The 23,143-nt window shown below is 40.8% G+C and overlaps 1 protein-coding gene across 2 annotated transcripts in view; it reads left to right on the forward strand.

The window, feature by feature from the left end:
- The window catches only part of SGCD (sarcoglycan delta), a 371,321-nt gene that overhangs the window by 182,411 nt on the left and 165,767 nt on the right, over positions 1 to 23,143 (forward strand). The window contains exon 1 of one of the 2 annotated variants that reach the window (XM_077924625.1): positions 17,690 to 18,011. The exons of the other annotated variant lie outside the window; for it this stretch is intronic. The gene's annotated coding sequence lies outside the window, so the exon portion shown is untranslated. Of the gene's footprint in view, positions 1 to 17,689; positions 18,012 to 23,143 lie in introns of those variants that run through there. 2 annotated transcript variants of the gene reach the window in all.

Consider the following 23,143-nt stretch of genomic DNA (forward strand, 5'->3'; position numbering starts at 1 on the left):
ATGTTAGTGACAACCACTAACCTAGATGGCTTTAAAAGAGGATTAGACAAATTCATGAAAAACAGAGTAGCTATCAGTACCTTAAAAAGAAGGTAAAGGACCCGTGACAGTTAAGTCCAGTCATGAACGACTCTGGGGTTGCGGCGCTCCTCTTGCTTTACTGGCCGAGGAAGCTGGCGTTTGTCCGCAGACAGTTTTTCCAGGTCATGTGGCCAGCATGACTAAGCCACTTCTGGCGAAACCAGAGCAGTGCATGGAAACGCCATTTACCTTCCCGCCAGAGCAATACCTATTTATCTACTTGCACTTTTTGGTGTTCTTTCGAATGGCTAGGTGGGCAGGAGATGGGACAGAGCAATGGGAGCTCACCCCGTCATGGGGATTTGAACCACCAACCTTCCGATTGGCCACAGCGCCACCCGCCATCATATATAGTACCAGTAATTTATTTGTACCACATGATGACGGACACTGTTCGCTATGGTATCAATGTTCTACATGTGTCCATAGTTTGCTGCACATGTGGCACCAGATGTCAGATGATTCACGTCTCAAGGCAGTACCCTCAGTCAAAGCACTGGTTCCTTGTTCAGTTATGACTGTTGTCTAAAGAAGGAAGCTGCAGGCATTTTGCACCAAGCATTTGTTGTGTGGTGATAAATGTGTGGTTCCACCCATTGCAGTACTGTTCTTAAAACAAATACTGGGGCTTTACAGAATGTTTGGTACACACTCCCAAGTTAAACCTGGAAAGGCTGAGTCTGCCAAAGATAGTATACCAAAAAGGGGTTAAGGGATTAATAATTTGAGGCAGTTATTGTGAGTCAGCTTTACATTTTATTCCCGACTTGCGTGTATGCATTTTCTTGTACATGGCTGTAAAAAGAAATCCCTGAAGCCTTGAATCATCTATGGTCATAGGAGATTTTATTCCCTCCTCTATAATCAGAATGATGAAGTTAGAATGATTTCCCCCCCTCTGCTTTCAAAAGCAGTTGGTGAGCTAATTTATGTTGTGAGCTGGGAGGCAGCAGGGTGGGGTTTGGTGTGTGTGTGTGTGTGTGTGTGTGTGTGTGTGTGTGTGTGTCCCCGGGCAAATGATTTGTGTCTCAGAAAAACTAAATCAAGAAAATTGTGGTTAACGCATTGAGGGACCCTAGTTAAGTGATACCTTGAAGACTAGAGAGATTCTCGGAGGATTTGAGGACTCTTGGGAGTTATCCATTGATACATTTTTCAACAGAAAGAGAAAGTAAAACTGAGTTAAAATCCTGTTACAATCTTTGCAGCAGGTAGATTTATGAGAGAAAGGCATATTAGAAAGTATGTTAATTGCATCTGCCGCATGTAGGAGATGGGAGTGTCACATTTTGCAGCCGAATGTTATTATTATAATGTACTAGCACACAGAGCATTTCACGTATAGGAAAGAAAATTGTGTGCCATAATAAGAGAATAGAAAATTCCATCCTGTCTGAAATGTTCATAGATATCATTATTTGTTTGCTCAGCTTTGCAGAATTGCAGTAAACCACTTACTTTTAATGGCTAGCTAGCATGAATATGATTTTATAAGGAACCATATTTTATGCTGTGATTGACTTCCACAATTAAAAGTACAGCAAGGTATGTGACACTTTTTTCAAATTCTTTTTATTAATTTCCCAAATTATTGCAAATCAAACCAAATTAATTTAATTTAATACAATTTCTTAAAATCAGGTTTCCGGCTCTTGTTCCAAACATATGATCATCATCATTTCTTCACTCAGTATACCCCCCTTGGCCAAGGCTGAATGGACTTTATTTAATATTATTCCTGGACTGCTGTTGGAGGAATGCGGGGAGGGGGGGGGGGATGAACTGCTGCCGAACAGATATTGTAAAGAGTCTGAATTTGAGAAAAGATCTTGCTTTTAACTGTGTGCTGGGGAAGAACTCCAGAGCGGAATTTTAATGGCGGAGTTTAGATATGCATTCTGTGAGTTATTTATGGCTGCAGCTTGTACGCTAGTCTGTAAGCAGCGGAAGGAATTGAATGTGATCTTATACCATCTAGATAAACACTGCAAAGAACTGAACAATGGAAGATAGTAATTAACTCTCCCAGCACACCAGGTCCAGAACAACAATGTTTATGAAGGACTACACATATGAAATTGATTATTTATTTTTAAGATGTAATGGAGGTGCTGTTTGTAAGGTGAAAAAAGTGGCCAGCTGGAAGTACAGTGGTACCTCGGGTTAAGAACTTAATTTGTTCTGGAGGTCCGTTCTTAACCTGAAACTGTTCTTAATCTGAGGTACCACTTTAGCTAATGGGGCCTCCCGCTGCCGCTGCATGATTTCTGTTATCATCCTGAAGCAAAGTTCTTAACCCGAGGTACTATTTCTGGGTTAGCGGAGTCTGTAACCTGAAGCGTCTGTAACTTGAAGCGCCTGTAACCCAAGGTACCACTGTATGGTTTAACGGCACATGAAGGATGTAAACTGAACTCTAAATAAGAAATAATGTGGCTATGTGAGGAAATGAAAAATCTCACTTATTAAGAGAAAGGGGTCAGAGGTTGATAAGTTTCATACAGTGTGGTTCAGATTTACTCAATATGTGTCATTATCAAAAGGAACATTGTTTCATGCCGCCCCAATTTCCAAGCAGTGGAAGATTCCTTGGAATGAGGAACAGCGGGGATTGGGCTGTCTTTAGGATATGTGGTTTATTTGCACATGACCCGGAAGCTATATGCCGGCTCCCTTGGCCAGTGAAGTGAGATGAACGCTGCAACCCCAGAGTCCTCCGCAACTGGACCTAACGGTCAGGGGTCCCTTTACCTTTACCTTACATATACACCTGAGCCTAAGAGCCCAATAGATTTTTTTCTCTCTCCATTAGTCACAGCTTTGGCTCTTCTGTTCTTCAGTTGCAGATCCACCTTTCAGCTGTTCAGCTCACACACAACTGACCTCAATAGATTGCACACAGTATTGTATAGTCAATAACAGTGTGATCCTATGCAGTTTATTATCTTAGGCCTCCCAATTAGCTAAGTACTGCGGACCCCTGTTTTTCAAAAGCCAAGTCATGAACCCCCTACTTTTGAAAATGTTGATATCTCTGTGGTAGTTTTTGTTATGTGAATTGTGCCACCATACTCTTCAACATGCCCCAGCACAAAACCAGGATACATGTCTTCCGGATTACTCTTCCATGCAAGACACGTGATCCACAAAAGAGTGCACAGCACCCCAAAACAGGATGTCCTGGACAGTTGACAGGTATGTGCCATGAATCCTCTGGGTGGGTTACATGGACCCTCTGAGGTCCATGAACCACTAATTAGGAACCACTGCATTAGGCTATAATCCTTTACCCTACAACCTGGGAATGAATCTCACTGACCCAAATGAGACTTACTTCTGTATAAAGAAATGTTATACTTTTTAAAGTTTTCCGAGTTAGCATTCTTCAATAGTTAAGAATCATATTCAAGATGGCAAGAAAGCACAAGTAATGAATTTCATTGTTTAAGTGTGCTGTCAACCCTTTCTGACACTTTCCATCATGAGACATCTGTCCTTTTCCCAATCTTTCCAAATAGGTTAGAGCTCATAGATTCTGACCTTTGAAAGTTTCCTTGCTATTCACTTCCTGCAAACATCTTATGAAATTTAAATGCATGAAATTATGTTAATATGACATTCTGCCAGCACACACACTTTGCTTATATAGAATCGTCTCTGCTGGAGGCACATTTCCCAGTATTTTTTCCCCCATGAGGAACCACCACAAACTCTTTGTTTTTGAGGACCTAAAAACTAATCACCTAGAAGATGTGTCGCTCTGTCCCCATAATAAATCATGGGATGCCAACTGTCAAATAAACATAGGGCCAGCAAACATAGCTTCCTTATCTGAAAGAATGCCAAATAACAATGTTAGGAAAATACCCATACGAGTACCATTCAGGAAGGGTTAAATCTCAGTTGCAGTGAGGGAAGAAGAGAGAAAACAGAAAATCTGTATGGATATGTGCCTTAGACCATGACAGCCCCGTGGAAAATGTCAAGGATATCAAAGGTATAACCCTTGTAAATACACCTCCCCCCGCCACCACATAATGCATTTTATTTATGGATTTGTTTTTAACGTTCTGAAAACAGCATTGTCATCCACACATGGAATCCAAGCTGGTATAGATAAAAGAAGGGAGCCTTCATTCACAGGAAGGATTCTAAGTCATCAGTCTTCTGCCGGTGACAGGCAAACAGAAAGCAATTTTTTGTCAGTTTCCCCATCAAAATGTATGTTCTGATCTTATTTGAGTTATCCTTCTGTCTACCATGCAGGTTGCTGAGCCTGCACCCTGCTTACGTTCAGTAGTGCTACAGCATCTAGTATAATATGCAGGACATTTTCTGGGCCCAGCTTTCAGTTCCTAAATCATTAACTCTCTGCAAATTGCACAAATATTAACTTAGTTCTTAGTTTGTTAGCAACATAGCTGACTCCATATTTCTAGAGAACTATTTGCCCTGATACATCAAACAGAGTTGACATTTAAATGTATTCTTCTAATGCGGCTCTCTATGGGTGCTAGCAAATACATATTTGACTCTTATGAATAAAGAGTGGGTTTGGGGCCTCAAAGCCTCCAAACAGACTTTGGAGATTCTTCTGAGGACAGTAAACCACTTGGTTTGTGTATCTTTTAAATACACATTGTTATGTGTATCAACCTTGCTTAAAGCTAATATAATCTTCCTTAGTACCTGCATAGGCCCACATTTGAGGGACAATGCACTTAAGTGTCAACCTTGCTTAATAAGGCGATCACTTGGCAAGGATATTTATAGATCTGTCTCAAAAGGGATGGGCTTACTAGCAATTCAGGTGGTTACCTTTTCTGGTCTTTCACCTTTTCTGTCCCCTCTTCTCTCCATCATTCACTTGACTAGAACGATGGCAGGGCTCCCAGAGAACAATAGTGCTGATGGCAGAGGTGTGTCCAGATGGTCTCAGGTGACGGGTTTTTTCATCTCCTCTCCATCACTCACAGTTTCTTCCTGCTTTAACTATCTTTAGACAGTTGAAATATGTTTTACAATGAAATGACAAAAGTATTCTTTTCTGTTCCACAAAAGGTAAATGGAATTTGTTTCTTCCAGTGACTGAAATACACAACATTATGTGATAATACTGTGATTTGGTACCCTACATATTCTCCTGACAACACATTAATTGGCTTTTTATATGGGTGCCTATGTGCTGCTAGATTGCAGTTTTGTGATGTGAAATGGAACCCCAGTTGAGCTAAGAAATCGAACCCTTGAAAGAAATATCCACTGAAAGTCCTTTTCCTCTCTTCTATATATTTTTCATATCAGTTCATCTCCCCATGGCATACTTGCTTTTGATATGCTATCTGCAAAATCAGCTTTCAGGGGAAACCATTGGGTTCATTCTATAATTAATTTCTACCTATGCTTTAATTAATAGTGCTTTTGTATCTCCTTTTTTTAATTATCCTAGCATGACCTTCCGCAGAAAAGAAAGTTTAAAAAACTGAAAAGAGAGCCTGTACATTAAACACACTATTGCAGTTCTTTGCCTTACCACTGTTGCTGTCAGATGTTCCTCTGGTATAAATTATGCCACTGAAGGTTTTAGGATTCAAAGGCATAAGACAAAGATGCCAGTTTTAACATATCGGGCATAAAGAGGTATGTCCAGGCAGATAATGATACAAATTAAAGTGTGAATATGTAAACATGTGTTATGACATTTGCCTTGCCTGTTTATCTGGGTGCCACTTGCTAACATATTCCCAGTTTTATTGGCATACTTACTGAAGTGCACTCTGGTCTGTGCTTGTGGCATATATGGGTGAGATGAGTCCTTAAAGGTTTGGAAACTGCTGCCTTACATTTTGTAGTGCATAATCAAGTTCATTCTAGGTATGTTTAAATTCTATATTGAAGCATCTATTTTATTAAAGCCATTTGGCAAAAGAAAGATATAAGGATTCAATAGATTGAGTTTCCCTTATAGGGAGTAGAACATTGGATCAAGTAGACCAATACTGAGTACTGCTGACTGATTGATAGTAGCTGTCCAAGCTGTGACATTCTTCAAAGTTGTGAATGGACCTGGGACTTTATATATTTATTTGTGCCATATTGTCATGGGCCAGGAGTCAGCTTCACCTGCTGAACAGGGGAGAAGGGGGAGTGACTCCACCTGCAGCAAGGACACAGAGGAGAGGGAACTGATAAGAACCAGCTGGCTTTAGCCTTCTTAAGCAGAGCTTCCAGCAGCAGTCAGATGCTGGTAACAATGCTTGTGGTTCCTGGCCCTCCCTTGCTGCTTCCTGCACATCTTGACCCTTGATCACTGAATTCCGTCACCCCAGACCATCTGACCTGACCCTAGGTTGGACCTGACTTTGGATGCTGACTCTGACTCCAGGCAAGTAGACCTCATAGACTCTTCTGGTTGACAGACCTCCCACTCCACTGAGCTCTGCATGTGGTTGCTCAGCAATGAGACTACGACATCTACCACCGTATTGTATAGTTACTATCATTTTTCTAATAAGCTTAGAACAATCTGCTCCTGATGAATTTTGCCTGCTTCGTAGATCCTAAAAGGAAACAATTCTAGTTTGGGGAAAAAATCACCAGCTCTCTTAGCAACCTACAGTACTGCAAATGATAAACATATATGCAGCCACCAGGAAATGCATAGCGGTGCCAAAGGCAGGTTATATAAATTCAGGAGCTTGTGATTTCTCTTAGCCATTAATTAGAAATAAACTTTCAAGGAGAAGTACGCTAGTTAGCAATTGAAGAGGTGCTGGTCATGGCTTGAGAATGCCCAAATGAACGAGCTCTGATTTGTCTGAGATAAGGCCTGGATTTACCTGTTCTGTTGTTGGGCATGGAGAACAGGTAGGATTTTTGTATCAGCAAGCATTTCCTGTCACATCCTCATTCTATAGAAAAAGAATGCTTCTATTTTAAAAATTCCCCACGTCTCTATTCAATGAACAAGAGCCTTGCATCATATTGATTCTGATATTCAACAGAACAGGCTTCATCTAATTCTCACCTTCTTGGTTCCATCCCTGCTTTTCTTACCACTGTTCATCTTGTTCCTTGAAAATAGGAACTAGTTAGATTACTGCAACATGCTCTATGTGGAACAGCTCTTGAAGAACGTTCAGAAATTGCAGCTGCTGAAAATGTGACAAGCAGGCTAGTTTCTGGTGTACATGTTTCTAAGCCGTATTATACCAGTCTTGTATCTATTGAGCTGGCTTCCCATTTTTTTTGGGGGGGGGGGCAATTCAAGGTACTAGTTCTTACCAAAGCTGCCCTACATCATTCCTTCCCATATAAGCCAGCCTGTAGGTTGAGTTCTTCTTTAAGGTCCTGTTGCATATCCCACATCCTACAGTGGTTTGGTTTTCGTGAATGGCACCCAGGTTATGGAATTCCCTTCCCAGGGAAGTTAGACTGGAGCCATCACTTACAATTTTTAGGGTTGGCTTTCATTATTTGTCTACTATATGTTAATAAACAGCCATTAAATAGAAATCAGTCAGATTATTTGTACTTGGAGTGTTCATCTAATGAGTAATATAGGCTTAGACTCCTGCTAACAAGCTGGAAATAATGCCAAGACATTGGCAATAGCAAAATATTTTGTCATCATGGAAACTTCATTCACAGCACATTCTCAAATTCAAGCACATTGTAATTTTGCACACTTCAAATCAAAGCACTGCTGTAATTTCTAAATCGGTGACTATTCAGAGCAGCTTTGTGATTGAAATATTTGTAACGAATCTATAGATTGTAATACCGTCTAACACTTATTGACACAGATCAGCAAAGCCATGTGCCTGATTTCTTCAGGTTGTCATTGCAACCAGATCATATCAACACCATACATTTAAAGCACATAGCATCCTCCATAGACTTCTAGGAACAATAGTTTGTTAAGGGTGCTTGAAATTGCAGCTCTGTGAGGGGTAAGCTATGATTCCCAGGCTTCTTTGGGGGAAGTTATGTGCTTTAAATGTGCTGGGTTTTGTTGTATCAGAATTCAAATTTGCTTCAAAAAATTATGTCAGGGCAAATACTGACACATATATTACTCAGCTCAAATACTTGGGGCATATATTTGTGCATGGTGAAGGTGATCAACCCAGGAGCAGTGTGAAAAGAACGCTGGAAAACAGGATAGAAGAACTAGCATTATAAACAACTAACATAATATTTGCCACATCTGAATGCCCCCTAAGTGCCAGAACTATATGGTACACTAATCATCTATTGGGAGAACTTTGTCTGCTTCCCTGGGTTTCTGATCACATGAAGATCAGTGTTAGAATTCTCTTCATAGCGCATGATGGCATGAGAAGTGGCCAACTATAAGCATGTGATGCTCAACTAACATGTGGTTAAGGGTCATCTGCATTCACCACAAGGTTTCTACTTGCTGTATGTATCCTGTGGATGCATGTCCTTCTCTAGAAACCTTTTTATGACTTTCCTTATATTATTCCTGTGGTCTGCTCCATTTCCAGTTTCACTGTGGCCTACCCTTGTTAATGGTCGGCTGGCTGTAGTGCAGTTCCGTTATTGTTTCTTCACTTGGTCTGTGTCATATTTTATACATTTACTGAGATATTTCTGATTGCAGACACCGAACAGGTATAAAAATAGCACATTTGTTGTAATGTGGATCATTAAAATTCATAGGCTGTACCGAGACTTGGTTCCTGTGCTTTCTGGACAGGCCTGTTAACCTTTGAAAGATTTGCAGAGGCATTTCTACAATGGAATAATAAAAAAGAGGCAAGTGAAAAGAGGCTACGGGGCAAGAATAGCTGGAGAAGGTACATGTGTGTCAGACAATGGACCTGTAAGAAGTTTGTTAGAAAATATTCGGAATTCCCCCCCCCCACACACACACATTCCATTTCTCCTTCCTTCTAAAGGCCACTGGTGCCTGCATTATTTCTGTGAGGAAGTAGAACATTTTGCACTTCTTTGTGAAACTGCAATGCCATAACCTCTCTGAGTCTTCAATGGAGCAGCATTTTTGAAGTTATTGTAGCCCCGTGATATATTTGTTCAGGCCATGAATAGCCAGAACTGTAGCTGAGCAAGAATTCTTGTTCAGTGCTTGTTGAATGTGAGGGCTGCTTCTTCCAAATGGTGGTTTAATTTGTCATTCATAATAGGTTTCTGTGAAATTCTTGAGCTCTGACCTTTAGAGTGGTCGTATACTGCAACAGGCACCTCCTTCCAATTTGACCACATATGGCAAATCTAAGCTTTGTTTATTTATCAGAATTGTACTCAGGATAGCTGTTGGTTTATATCCATGGTGTAGAATGGCACAGGCCTTTTATGGGTTTACGTTTGCATAGGGAATCTGTAACTTACAGAATCGAGTCAATTTCACCACTACAAGGCAGAGTCAAGCTGTTATGCTTCTAAACACTAAGATCACTAGAAGACACAGACTGATTTGGTAGCTTTTCTAAGCAAGAAAGGGGACAGAATGTTAACATAAGAATGTAAAGACATTGGATCATGCCAGCAGCCCGTCCAGCATTTTGTTCTATCAGTGGCTAGCCAGATGCCTGTGGGAAACCCGCAAGCAGAATCTGAGCACAAGAGCATTTTTCCTTCTGGTGGTGAGTGTCATGTAGTACAGCTTTAAACCCACCTGGACCAGATTCTGTAGAATGTCTGTCTGTCTGTCTGTCTGTCTGTCTGTCTGTCTCTCTCTCTCTCTCTCTCTCTCTCTCTCTCTCACACACACACACACACACACACACACCCCTTGTCAGTAGCAAGTTCAGTAATGCCTCCTTCCTTTTCCTTTCCTTTCCTTAGCATTGCAATGGAAGGTTAGTGTCTAAGTGCTACCAATTGTATTTCTCAGTAATATCTCCCTTGGTTAAACGGGGTCACACCGCATATTTATAAATTCTTGTTAGACAAATATGTAAGAGGTTCTGAACTCCTCAAATCAGTGCAGAAGGGGGACTTAAATAGATATGAAGGATTGGGATAAGAGCAGGACGAGACCAACATTGGAAAGGGTCCCCCTTTTACAGAAGTTGTTGGGATTGTGTGGTTTAGTGCAATTCTGTTGTGTTTACCTTGATACCAGATATTTAACTAATAGACAATTAGTGATATAAATCAGCTCCCCAAATCTACTGATTCAAAATCCATTGACAAGCCCTGGTCTGTATAGGAGATGGGAGCAAGGGTAGGTAGATTAACTAGTCTGATTTGCTGTTTGACACAATTGCTGAAAGGTTTTACCATAGAGCTCCGATTTAAGCTATCTGGACAAATTCTTCTTAGAATCACATACTCTACCTGTGTGCGTGCTTTGGTGCTCCCAAAATACATATTTTTAACATCTGTAAAATTATTGCTATCTGCCCTCTCTTATATAGCAGAACCTCTCACCACTCAGGTGAAAGATACACTGTGTGATAATGTCTTATTCAGTGCTGAATGCAGGTGCCTTTTGGGGGTGTTGTACACTAAGGTTACCAGATTTTTTTCAATGAATCTGGGGACACTTTTCAACTTCAATGGATTTTGTATGGGGACTGATTTGTAAATCTGGGGACTGTCCCCAGGAAACAGGGACATCTAGTAACCTTACTGTACACCCAACATCATCTCCATGTCGTCTCTGTCCCACACTGTCTGCAAATCTAAAGCGCCTTCTGCTGGAACATTTATAACCTGCTTTGTACCAAGAATGCGCTGCCATCATGTGTACACAGAGAGCGCTTTCCTAGGTCGCCACCTATTGAGGCAGATCTACTGACATTGCAGGGATGTGCCACTGTCTCTCACCATGTTTAACTTATCTATGAATGAAATAAGTAGAATAGGAAGCAGCAGAGTAACTTAGCCACCTCTATATACCTGTACTTGATATATATTCTCTGTATATCAGTATATCAACTCATTAGTTTCCAGTCCCTTGGACTACAAAAAATTAAAAAGGAAAGAAAGTTCTGTTTAAACTCTAACTGCAGAGGGGCGAAGAAAGAGCATAAAGAACACAGCTGCACACTAGTTCGAAAATATGAAAACCTGTGTGTAGAAACAACACAGGTAGTAGCTGCCACTTTAGATTATGTTATTGTGCAAAGGTGTTTACAATCGCAGACCGCTATGTGCAAAAGCGCAATGTGAAAAAACAAGCCACCTTTTGGTGTACATATGCAAAAAGTCCTATGTTCAACCCCTATCATCTTCAGGTTGGGCTAGCAAAGACTGTCTGAAACCATGGACTCAGTGAACACAATGCTGTGTTAGGTGGACCATAGGCAACTTCCTATGTTCTTGAATTGTACACTCCGGCCAATTGGAGTTTGTGAAGGGAAGACTACAAAAATGAAAACATCCTACACAATATAGGTACAATACAGTATAGGTACAATACAAATATAAGGTTGCATTTGCTTCCTGGATAAGACGGACAGTGCTGAGGTCATGTCTGCTCTGATTGAATGGATACTGAATAAAAATTGTGGTTTCCATGGCAGTTTCTGAAGATGTAAACATCACCCTCCCTCAGTTCCTTAACATAGCATTTATTATCCCCAGTGCTGTTAGCCCATAGACAGAGCTTTTCTGGCTAGCCTGTTTGGTTACATACTGTACTACAAGGATCTTGCTAATGAGCTTATTAAAATTGTTTTGTGATACGCTGCACATGGGCTCAGTTCAGACATGTCAGTTTATGTACCCAGTGTTTTAAAACAAAAATAACACGTCAGCAGTTGACACATGTTATGCTTTGTATCCTAAACAGAGTTAAACATGATGATGATGACAAGAAATGAATGGGCATGCGGTTCATAACAGCCAGGTTTGAGTTGACCAACAACCGTGCCATCATTATTATTATTTTGATAAATCACATTTCTGTGTTGATAAGATCACAGTAAAACAGCAAGGAAGCTCAACCTTTTGCTCCAACTGAACATCATTTCAGGCTGAGGTGGCAATTTTCCTTCATCAGGACAATATATTAGGATGAAGAGCAGCAGCATGCAACTTGCATTGTCAGTGAACAAAAGCGAGAGTTGCTCAGATAAGGGTAACAAATGTGGACACATTAAGATTTAATGGAGAATTCATTACTGACCTTGCCAAGGGAATATCAGCTCACACATCTGCATAATATGCAAGCATATCCTCGGCACATTTTATTTTTGTGGGTTTAAGGCAGACCCCGTTTGGAATAAAAACCTGGAGGAAGCCATTCATACCACAAATCATGTCCCCCCACCCCTTTCTCATTAAACACCTACCATATTGCATATGATTTTCTTTCAGAATGGTAATGCGGCCTCAAAAATTACAGCCCAGGTAGTTTAAAAGTCATTCAAGGTAGTTAACATTAAGTTTGCCTGAGAAATGAAAAGGAGCAATTTTTATTTTACCTAATCATAAGCTCTGTTAGCCTGGAAGTCTTGAATTATTTCTGAGAAGAGCCTGCAAATGATAGAAGCCATCCGGCTAATTAGTTGGGTAAGGGCTGAGATTGGCAGGGGCGGAGTACATTTGGCTGGAAGGTCAGTTTGCAGCTCAGGTTCTGGGGCAAATTCTACAGCACAGTGTAGATAAAATGTGATCTTTGTAGATAACTTATTCATGAGTAGAATTTACCCCTTGAGGTACAAGATTGACATAAGGTAAAGGTACCCCTGCCCGTACGGGCCAGTCGTGTCCGACTAGGGTTGTGTGCTCATCTCGCTCTAGAGGCTGTGAGCCGGCGCCATCCGAGGACACTTCCGGGTCACGTGGCCAGCGTGACAAAGCTGCAGCTGGCGAGCCAGCACCAGCGCAGCACACGGAAACGCCATTTACCTTCCCGCTATAAAGCGGTACCTATTTATCTACTTGCACTTAAGAGTGCTTTCGAACTGCTAGGTGGGCAGGAGTTGGGACCGAACGATGGGAGCTCACCCCGCCGCAGGGATTCGAACCGCCGACCATACGATCGGCAAGTCCTAGGCACTGAGGTTTTGCCCACAGCGCCACCCGCGTCTTGAGGTACAAGATTGACATAGATCATTCTTAATGTTACTCGTCACCACAGAAGTGGCAAAGGGCAAGGAGGCACTGTATCTTCACTGCAATAAACAAGCCAGATGTCTAACTCCTCCTTATACTGGCATGGTGGGGTCTTCTGTTTTCTTTTAAAAACTAACAGAAGAAATATGAAAGTGGGGGAAACAATTTCTATTTAGCTGTTTATCATAAACTTTAACCTTCAGAGACCCTCTGGTTAAGATTCTCTGATTCTGTATTGCTGTTCAGTCAATATCAAACACAATTCCCTGTCATATAAACAAACATATACACAACAATAAAAGCAAAACTAATTTCAGAGTAGTAGTATCTGCTGAACCATTATACTGTACTCCCTATACTGGCATGCCAGCTTGAATCAATTACTGCAGGATTATTTAAACGCTCCATACAGGTATATGTAGAAATAGAAATATACTTGGAGTTAAACTTATTAGTTGAAACAATCTTCTCTTGCCTTTTTATTGTAAAACACACCAATGCACACGTAAAAATATAACAATTTTTGTGCAAGAATAACAATTTATTTCCCATTTTTTTCTAGAACCAATTACAATATCAGTTAGAAATAATAAAGGTATTTCTGGAATTTAGCTTGAATGGGAAGTTAGCTATTTTGCAATACATTCTGCTTTATTATAAACCTGAGTAAGTCCAAATGGATCACAGTCAATATGCCTTCTGAAACCTGAAGGCAACTGATGGTGTTTAGCAGGTTCCACATGAACTAAGAAACCATGAACTTGGGTAAACCATGAACTTAAATGTCTTAACAGAATATAAACACAGGGAATTTCTGGCTGTATCTGAAAAATGATGGGAAAATTGTCAACATATATATTATCCTGGCTCAGCAAGATAGCTTAAAGTTAAAATGAACATCTTACCTCAAATATTGTTTCTGTTCATCAATATTGCACTTGGACGTGACTGCACAATACTGTATAGCTGGCAGAGTTAATGATGAAAATAATCCATGGCCCAAAGAATCCATCAAGGGTAGGTAATAAAGTACTTCACCACCACTACCACCCCTTTAAAAATAGCAAAGATGGTTTAAAGGTAAAGGTACCCCTGATCATTAGGTCCAGTCGTGAACGACTCTGGAGTTGTGGCGCTCATCTCGCTCTATAGGCCGAGGGAGCCGGCGTTTGTCCGCAGACAGCTTCCTGGTCATGTGGCCAGCATGACTAAGCCACTTCTGGCAAACCAGAGCAGCGCACGGAAACGCCACCACCCCTTAAAAAATAGCAAAGGTAGTTTAGGAGTACCCAATATTGTAAATGCTCTAAGATTAACCTTTATAAAGGATTAGTGTTGACTAGATAAAGTGCTCATAGCAAAGAAAGAGCATACTAGGAGAAATTTATCCCAACTTGTTATGATTCAAACCACCAAGTCTAATACACAAAAATACCACCACCACCACACATTATTTACAGAGCGTGAGCCTGACACAGTTTTAGCTCATTGACACTCAGTATTTGAATGGTTATTAAGTTTCTTCTCAGTTGCTTTTACTGCACTGTAATATCCTTGGTTTTCTGAAGGGCACCTTCTGTTTCTGTTTCTGCTTCTGCTTCTGCATGCTAGACAAGTTGGTAGCCTTCCTAGGACTCAGTTCACCCAGATATTCTTTCAGATTTCTCCCCATCTGTGCTTGCTTTTTTTCTCATTGCAAACACTTTGAAAATATTTCTTGGTCCCTTTTGGATTATCCAGATGACCAGTCCATCAGCAAATATGTGCAGAGTGTCTCTCCATGGGGAAGCATTCAAACATGAGATCCTTCACATTGACATTGAAATGCTCTTCATGCTCAGAAGGATGTACTTGGCAAGCCAATTTATTTCTGTAGTAAGGAGACTCTCCATGTAGACTCATCCTGCTGCAGAGATAGTGTACCATAACTGTTCGTTCCATGCTTCACACACACACACAAACACACACTCTCTCTTTCTCTCAATTTTTTTTTTTTTTTTTTTTTTTTTTTTTGTTATCAGTCAGTTCCTGCAACTGAAAATATATGTGGCTGTATTTCATCATTATATCTTGCTTTCCTCGTACATAACATTTTTGATTTGGTTTCATTTTATGTTACTGGCTTGGCTCTTGTACAAAAGATTCAGTTTAAATAGGGTGACAGGATAAGCAGTGTCTGTACTGAATGTTTGGGTGTGGTGGATGAATCACTTTTAGCATTGATGGTTAAATTCATATTCTCCCTTGCAATCACATGATGCTTAGAAGGTCAGAATTAAAATAGTATCTGAATATGGAAAGACGGCAAGAGGAAAAAGTAGAAGAGAAGAAAGTGACAGTGTACAATGAGATGACTGGATTGAGAAGAATCAAGCTGGATAGAGGGCAGGCCATCAGACCCGACACTAGGAAATGCAGTTAGTAATGATTGAAGCACATATAAGCAAAGGAAGGGATCAAAAAGATCCCTTCCTTGACTATAAGTTCAGGAAGGAAAGGATAAAAGACTGGGGAGGAGCCATAGCCCAGAGGTAGAACATATATGTAGCTTTCAAAAGGTTTAGGGTTTAATCCTTGGTGTCTCCAGATACAGCTGGAAGTCTGAAATTTTAAAAATTCATGAAAATCTAAGAAGGCCCTTGTTTCAGACCCATCTAATCCTGCATTTTGCTCTGGAATTGGCCAACCAGAAACCTATGGGAAGTCATAGGGACTTCCCATAGGTTTCTGGTTGGCCAATTCCAGAGCAAAATGCAGGATATATCTGCATTTCCATATTTCCATATTCAGATACAAAATGCAGGGCATATCTCAACAGCACTCTGTCTGCTTGAGTTTGCCTAATCCCTTTAAACCCTTTTCATGTTAGTGGAAGCCTTTACTATACAGTGGTACCTCCACTAACCCAGACTCCGCTAACCCAGAAATATTATCTTGGGTTAAGAACTTTGCTTCAGGATGAGAACAGAAATCGTGCTTCAGCGGCGCGGCGGCAGCAGGAGGCCCCATTAGCTAAAGTTGTGCTTCAGGTTAAGAACAGTTTCAGGTTAAGAACGGACCTCCGGAACGAATTAAGTTCTTAACCCGAGGTACCCCTGCAGTTTGTGTGTTCTGTGAAGAAGTTGTGTCCTGAACCTTTTAAAATCCAAGCTTTGTTGGATGATTTTTGGTTTATTATGAGAGATGGAGGAAAAACTCCCTATCCATTTTCTCCACACTATGCACAATCATATAAACTAATGAAGACATGGAACAATATATGACAGTGACAGGCAGAAGTAGAAGGGTAGACTTAAAAAAATAATCAAATGGTAGAAAAAGAGGTTGAGCTGCTTTAATATGAAAGAGTGCAAAATAAACTAAAGTTGAACAGAATTATCCTCCCACCTCTAGTTTAAGGAAGACTTTACTCTCCAGCTTCCTGTAAGCACAATGAATATGGAGATGTTTTGCGCGAGCCCATTGAACCAAAATACAAGGCTACACACTCATACGTAGCATGCATGCTCTTAAGAACAACAACTTGCGGTTTAAGAGCTCATGAAGCTATAGGGGCAAATTCAATTTAACATTTTCTAATAACTCTTTTGGGGAAGTGTGAAAGGACGTATTTAGGAATAAAAAGCAAATGGATTGACCAAAATAAAAATGACCTATTTGAGATTGATTTCCTCTAACTTTTTTTTTAAAAAAACAAACAAACATTATTTCCTGTAAAGGATTTCCTTTCTGTATGGTTACCTTGACAACTCTGCTGCTCCTCCCTCCCTCCTCCCCCACCCCCGCCCCCCAAATTGGTGGCACTTAATTGATTGTAGAGGAGGTAAGAAGGGGGCAGACAGAACTCTGTTTCTGTTGGTTTGATTGTTACTTGTTATCCCCCTGCACAAACACATGTCAATTTCGTGACATCTTAAGCAGCGAAAGCTATTTGGCATCATAATCCATGATATCACCTGGAAATGAAAAGTATCAAGAACTGGGACTCATTCTGACAAACAGGACAAGCTCTCTCTCTCTCTCTCTCTCTCTCTCTCTCACACACACACACACACACACACACACACACACACACACACACAAATGTAGGATTTTGTGTGTGTGTGTTTGAGGGACTGTCAGGGTAAAAAAGAGTGAGAGAGCTCAGACATAATTGTAGTATTTTTAGCATCTGCAGCTTACAGCCGTGCATGTCAATATTAGAATACAGCAGCAATGTGCTGAGCAGAGCCTAGAGATTCTAAAAATACGCCTTCCCTTTTCGCAACTGAAATTAAAATGAGGCAGCAGCATAGGTAAAGGGAGGCTGGCACTGAATAGAAATCTGAATTCCTTTCCTTACTAGGTTTCGTGAGATTGAGAAAGTTGCCTTAATTTTATCTTGGGATCTTTGATACACAAGCGGCAAAGGCAATAAAACTCCCCTCGTCGAAGCCAAAATATTACCAGTGTCCATAGTTGCTGCAGAAATGATTTGCATTATAGTTCCAAATGCGAAACATTTTGAGCTCCAGCGCTTATTGCAGAGGAGTGATTGTATGTGGGGAAGGGGGCTCTTTAATGCAAAACACATGTGTTTTCAATTGATATCTGGAGCCAGCCCAGTAGCTGTAACTTGGCCTGACAAAGCCTTATTGAAGTAAAAGACAGAGTGTGGTTTCAAAGCAGTTAGAGAAAGAACGGGAATGCTGTTCAGGAAATTCTTCAGGCATGGGCAGGGACTTGGCCACAGTTCTGCTGTTGGAAAATCTGACAGGGACAGCTTCTAAACGCAGGGTAGGCCTCGTGCAGCTCTGAAGGCAACACTGCATCTTTCCCCCACACCCCTGCTAGAGTCCCTGGATCCAGCAGTTTCCTCTGACTTCTGAAAGAGAGAGGTAAGAAGCTATTGTTCTTTCTCCAGGCTAGGCATTTCTGTTCCTTTGTTCTGATGTAGAAGGGACTATTTGTACTCAGTTCATTGATTAAAGGGAAGGAGGAGAAGTTGGAAATCCGCCAGGCTGTTTGCAAAACAACAACAAAATAATAATAATTAGGGTTTGCCGCCTTTCTAACTTTTTTCTTAAGTTTTGATCTTACAGGGAGAACTGCTTTGGTCTTTTTCTCTCTTCCTTATACAGGCATTTGCCAACTTATTCCTCCCCTTGTGGAAATGCCACTTGTTAAATATATCTTAAGGCTGAATAACTACAAACTCGATGAAAGTCCATAGCACGGTGTAATATATAGTTCGTCATAATTGTAGTAAATGCAGATGTAATATATGCGTATATAGGAGGCATATAGGAGACTGAGGCTATTGCTGAGTAGTTTCGAAGCAGCTTTGACTAAATAGCTTGGTGTACACATTTGTAAGACATAAGGACATTGTCTTGGTGTTGTAGTTATTGTGTTTATTTCTCTGCATTTTGCCCAAACTGGAGTAAAATACTAGGAAACACATTGCGATAATGCACTTTTTCTGTGAGTATCTTGAAGGATAAGTGGGTTTTTTTGAAAAAGTAACATACTTCTGTTCCACTTGCCACTTCTTTCCTGGTGAAGTTTCTTTTTCAAATAAATCATGAAACTTTTAAGGAAGGAGAGAGACTACCAAATGTATGTCTTATTGCCGTTTGTTTTAATGTACAGTGCCTTTCCTCAGCAGTGACCAATGAACCTTACCTGGCATGTTTGTGTGTGATTTGAAAGTAACTGCACAGCAGGTTTTTTGATGCATGAAGAAGTCAGAAGTACGTGGGTCCTTGTATCGTCACACAGCATTTATCCCTTTTTTATTTGCCTTACCTCAGCCAGACTAGTACACAAAAGTTTATTTTGTATGGATGTGTGAAAGATCTCCCCTCACCTTGTCCTGGGTGTTTCTTGTTCTTTTAAATGGAAGGACATTAAAAATAAAAAAGTGAGTTAACTGAGCTATGCTCTGGAGAGAAAATCCAAATGTGTTGCTTTAGTTGGCAGCAGTAAGGTCAGGGGATACAAACTGAAGCCTGCTGCTTCTCTCTGTGCCCCGCACAGATATTAATACTCTCCATCATGATGAATGCACAAAATGATAGCCCAGTACAGAGCTAGGGTAGAGGTTCCATGGAGGATCAAGTACAAAACAGACTGAGATAGAATGATAAAGATTTTACTACCTACATGAGTTAGAGCAATAGAGAAGAATACTTAAGTTGCTGTCAGGAAACTGGAAAAGGAGGCAATAATCTGTCTGAGTAAGAATCAAGGTTGGCAGCTGGGTAAACTTGGTGGGTTTAGTCATGAGGCGAAGGTAGTTGTCTGTAAAATCAGACTACAATATACATAAAAAAGGGGGCACGGGCTGACTAGGTTGGCAGAAGCCAAGTCAGGTAAGAAAAGCATTTTTCGGCACCTGCTAGAAACATTCTTGTTTAGACAAGCCTACCCTGATGCTTAGAAAGTTGAGGTAGTTTTAATCTGTTTTAGTATTTTAACTTTTGTGTGTTTTGAAGCAGGGTTGTAAATTGTTCTTCGTTTTTTATTGTTTTATCTTTTCGTAAACCTCTTTGAGGTTTTTTTGTTTGTTTGTTTTTACAATCAAGCAGTGTGTCAACTTTGTGAAAATAAATACAAAGAAGGACCAAGCAGGTCACTAGCAGAATATCTAGAATTGAGTGTTTCCTAGTACAGTCGATGCTCGGGTTGTAAATGTGATCCGTGCATGTTTGAAACCTGCAGCGTTCGCAACCCGCGTCTGCGCACGCGTGGGTTGCGATTCGGTGCTTCTGCGCATGCGCAAAGCGCGATTTAGTTGCATGTGCGACCGCCGAAACCCAGAAGTAACCCGTTCCAGTACTTCCGGGTTTCGGCGGTCCGCAACCCAAAAAAACGCGACCTGAAGTGGCTGTAACCCGAGGTATGACTGTAGAACATTTTTTCAAGAATCTCAGGCTATGGTGGGAGCTAAACAAAGCCCAAACAATACTTAGTTGCTCAGGTAACAGGTAGCAGGATGTTCTAAGGTGGCTCAAATGTAGCGTTTGCACTGCTGTATACATTCATGGTATTGTACAAAAGAGTGGGAAAGAAACAGTTCATGGGAACGGTACAACAACCTAATTCACCCCCATCCCAGAGAGCAGTAATCCAATGCATGTGCGGACTTTATGCCCTGTCACATATCCTGACTAACCTAGCATGCAAGCATGTTGTGATGCAGAGGACGGCCTCCATGTAAGATGTGGGAGGAGATAATCTTTTAGACCAGGCGCGGGGAAACTTTGGCCAAGAAAAACACTTCAATTTTCAAAGTAGCGCAGTCTCTAGATTCTTAGCTTCCTTTTGAGAAGTTGAACTGTTGAGAAATATGTCAAGATGTAAACTCTTAACATTTTCCCTGTTCTACTTTGAAGAGATTATGGATAACAGTAATACCTTCATTTTTTTTTTCTGTCTAGCAATGCTCTTTAGGCCTCTTGTCTCTATAACGCTTCGTGATGCAATAACCACCACTATTCCTTATCCTTTAGAAATGGGGCCAGGGGAAGAGAAGAAAAACATGCACCAGTTAAAACGCACACGGAGTGTGCCATCAGTGTAGATCTTTGCCCATGTTCTTATATATTTGGATCAGACCCCACTAAATCAATTTCCCTGTGCTCCTTGCAGTTATATTTTATCTTGTTTAGAGCAGAGTTGCTTTCGTTCTTGTTTGCTCTGTGCCAATATAACTTGTGTGTGTTGCAGATTATTTGCCTAAATTGGGCATAGCATTTTCTTCTGTACTTTGGATTAGAATTGAGAGCAGGAGGAGATAAGGAAATATTATCCCGGATACACACAGATTGTTTAGAACTGAAATAGTTTGAAATTAGGACTGGTTGGTTGTGATTTTACTATTTGCATTGGAGAACTGGAAAAGCAATTGTTTAGTTTAAAAAGCAAGTTATTGCGTATTGTATAAGAATTATATTTATGCTCTGAAATCAAAGAAAATCTTATGGCATAGCCCTTGTGTATTTTTCTCCTTACCTTCATCAAAGAACGCTAGTGAGGTGAAAAGAGTGCAAGAATCACACTCTCCAGCTGGTGCTTCATCCATTGAGAACCAGGATATAATTGCTGAAACTTCTGTGATTATGCACAGGCCACAAGGGCTATGTCCCATGATGCAGCTGAGAGCTCAGTGCCAGTAAAGGGAGCAGGAAGAAAATATTCCATGATCCTTTGGGTCTTACTATAGTGCTCCTCACTACCCCCAGCTGTTGAAATGAGATGATGAAGTCATAGCCAGCAAGTTTCCAGTCCCCAAACAGCTTTATTTCCCAATTGCTCAGACATGCTGAAGAAGCTGGCCACCTCCAGCTTTTATGTACTAGTTGCTAATGCATTGTTATGAGTTCTTTTGGAGGAGGGCTCTGTCTGAATGCTATCCTGTGCCCCTTCCAAACCTGTGATTCTGTCGGAAGGTGGGAACCTGTAAGAGGTAACCAGCCAAACCAGTTTGTTTGTTAAGGTCATGACTTTGCTTAGCTAGTTAACTACTGTGATTTACAAGCCAAATAGGTAACCATAGAAATAAATGGATGGGCCTTTCATCACCTAGCTGGTAGGCAGAAGAACAATAGCCAGAGTTGTGTGGGTGAGCTGGAAGCAAGCTAGAAGCTGGAGAAATGGAGACATGTTTGCTCTGTGCTGAACTTTGGGTCTTCTCCAGAAACCAATGGAGAAGCAAGATCTGTTGGGGTGTTAATGCTGTTAGCCCTTCCATCATATGCTCAGGTTTTATATATGTGCAAATAAAACCATATATCCCAAAGACACCACAGTCTCTGTTGAGCCTGATTTCTGAGGAAACCGAACACTGGAAAAGTGCTCTGAACCCCAGGAGTGTCTCACCACTCAGAGATTGGGGTGATGTGTGACAGGATTATGAAAAGCAAACCAATTCACATTTGAGTCAAAACTGAGAATGTTTTTAATATAATACAATGACAACTAAGAGTGGGTTAAAAGAAGGAAGAGAAGTATACTATTGATAGGAGGATGACAAGGAATCCTTTGGTTTCAGAACATGAGGAATAAAGCAACACTTCAGAAGCAGGCAGGTTTCATTCACTTGCCATTTTCTCTAATTGCTTGCCACAGTTTCTACACTTGTACCATTACTTCAAGGTGGAAGCTCATGATTAAACAGTCATATGGTATCAGCAAATTGTGGGTTGTCTTGAAACAGTGGCATGAGGCCCATGGCATTGAATCCCTATTGACCATATACTGTTAACAGTTTGGAAACTTCAAGACTCATACAACACTACTTAAAAGTTCAGCTATTTCTGAATACAGTCATACCTTCGTTCTCAAACACCTTGGTACTCAGACATTTGGGTTCCCGAACGCCACAAAACCAGAAGTGAGTGTTCCTGTTTGCGAACGTTTTTCGGAAGCTGAATGCCCAACACGGCTTCCACAGCTTCCAATTGAGTGCAAGAAGCTCCTGCAGCCAATCGGAAGCCACGCCTTGGTTTTCAAAGGGTTCCGGGAGTTGAACGGACTCTTGGAATGGATTAAGTTTGACAAGCAAGGAACAACTATATAGCCACCAGATTAATGACTGGCACTTCTGATTAGGTTATGTCTCATCAGTATTGGGAAAATCTTCGCTTGTTTCCAGTTTGTTTTATATCTGAATCAAAGGTCCTGGTTTTGACCTATAAAATACTATATAGATTAGGAGAAGTATCTAAAGGGTGACCTATAAATACAGCTTTTCTTTGCAATTATTGTTAGAGGACCAATTGCAGATCACCTCTGCTTTTGGAGATTAGGCTGGTAATGAAAGAGAGAGAAGGCCTTATCTGTGATGGTACCCCAGTTGTGGAATACTCTCCAAAGTGACAACCGTATGACAACTGCTCAGTTAACCATTAGCCACCATTTCAAGACAACTTTATTCTCTAAGTTTCATGGTTGAAGTGCCTTTACGTCTCACTTCTCTCTTCTGCTAAGCAGTGTGTGTGCGTGTGTGTGTGTTAGACAGCTTTAT

Source organism: Podarcis muralis, chromosome 2 (genome assembly GCF_964188315.1).
Source record: "Podarcis muralis chromosome 2, rPodMur119.hap1.1, whole genome shotgun sequence".
Taxonomy (NCBI): domain Eukaryota; kingdom Metazoa; phylum Chordata; class Lepidosauria; order Squamata; family Lacertidae; genus Podarcis; species Podarcis muralis.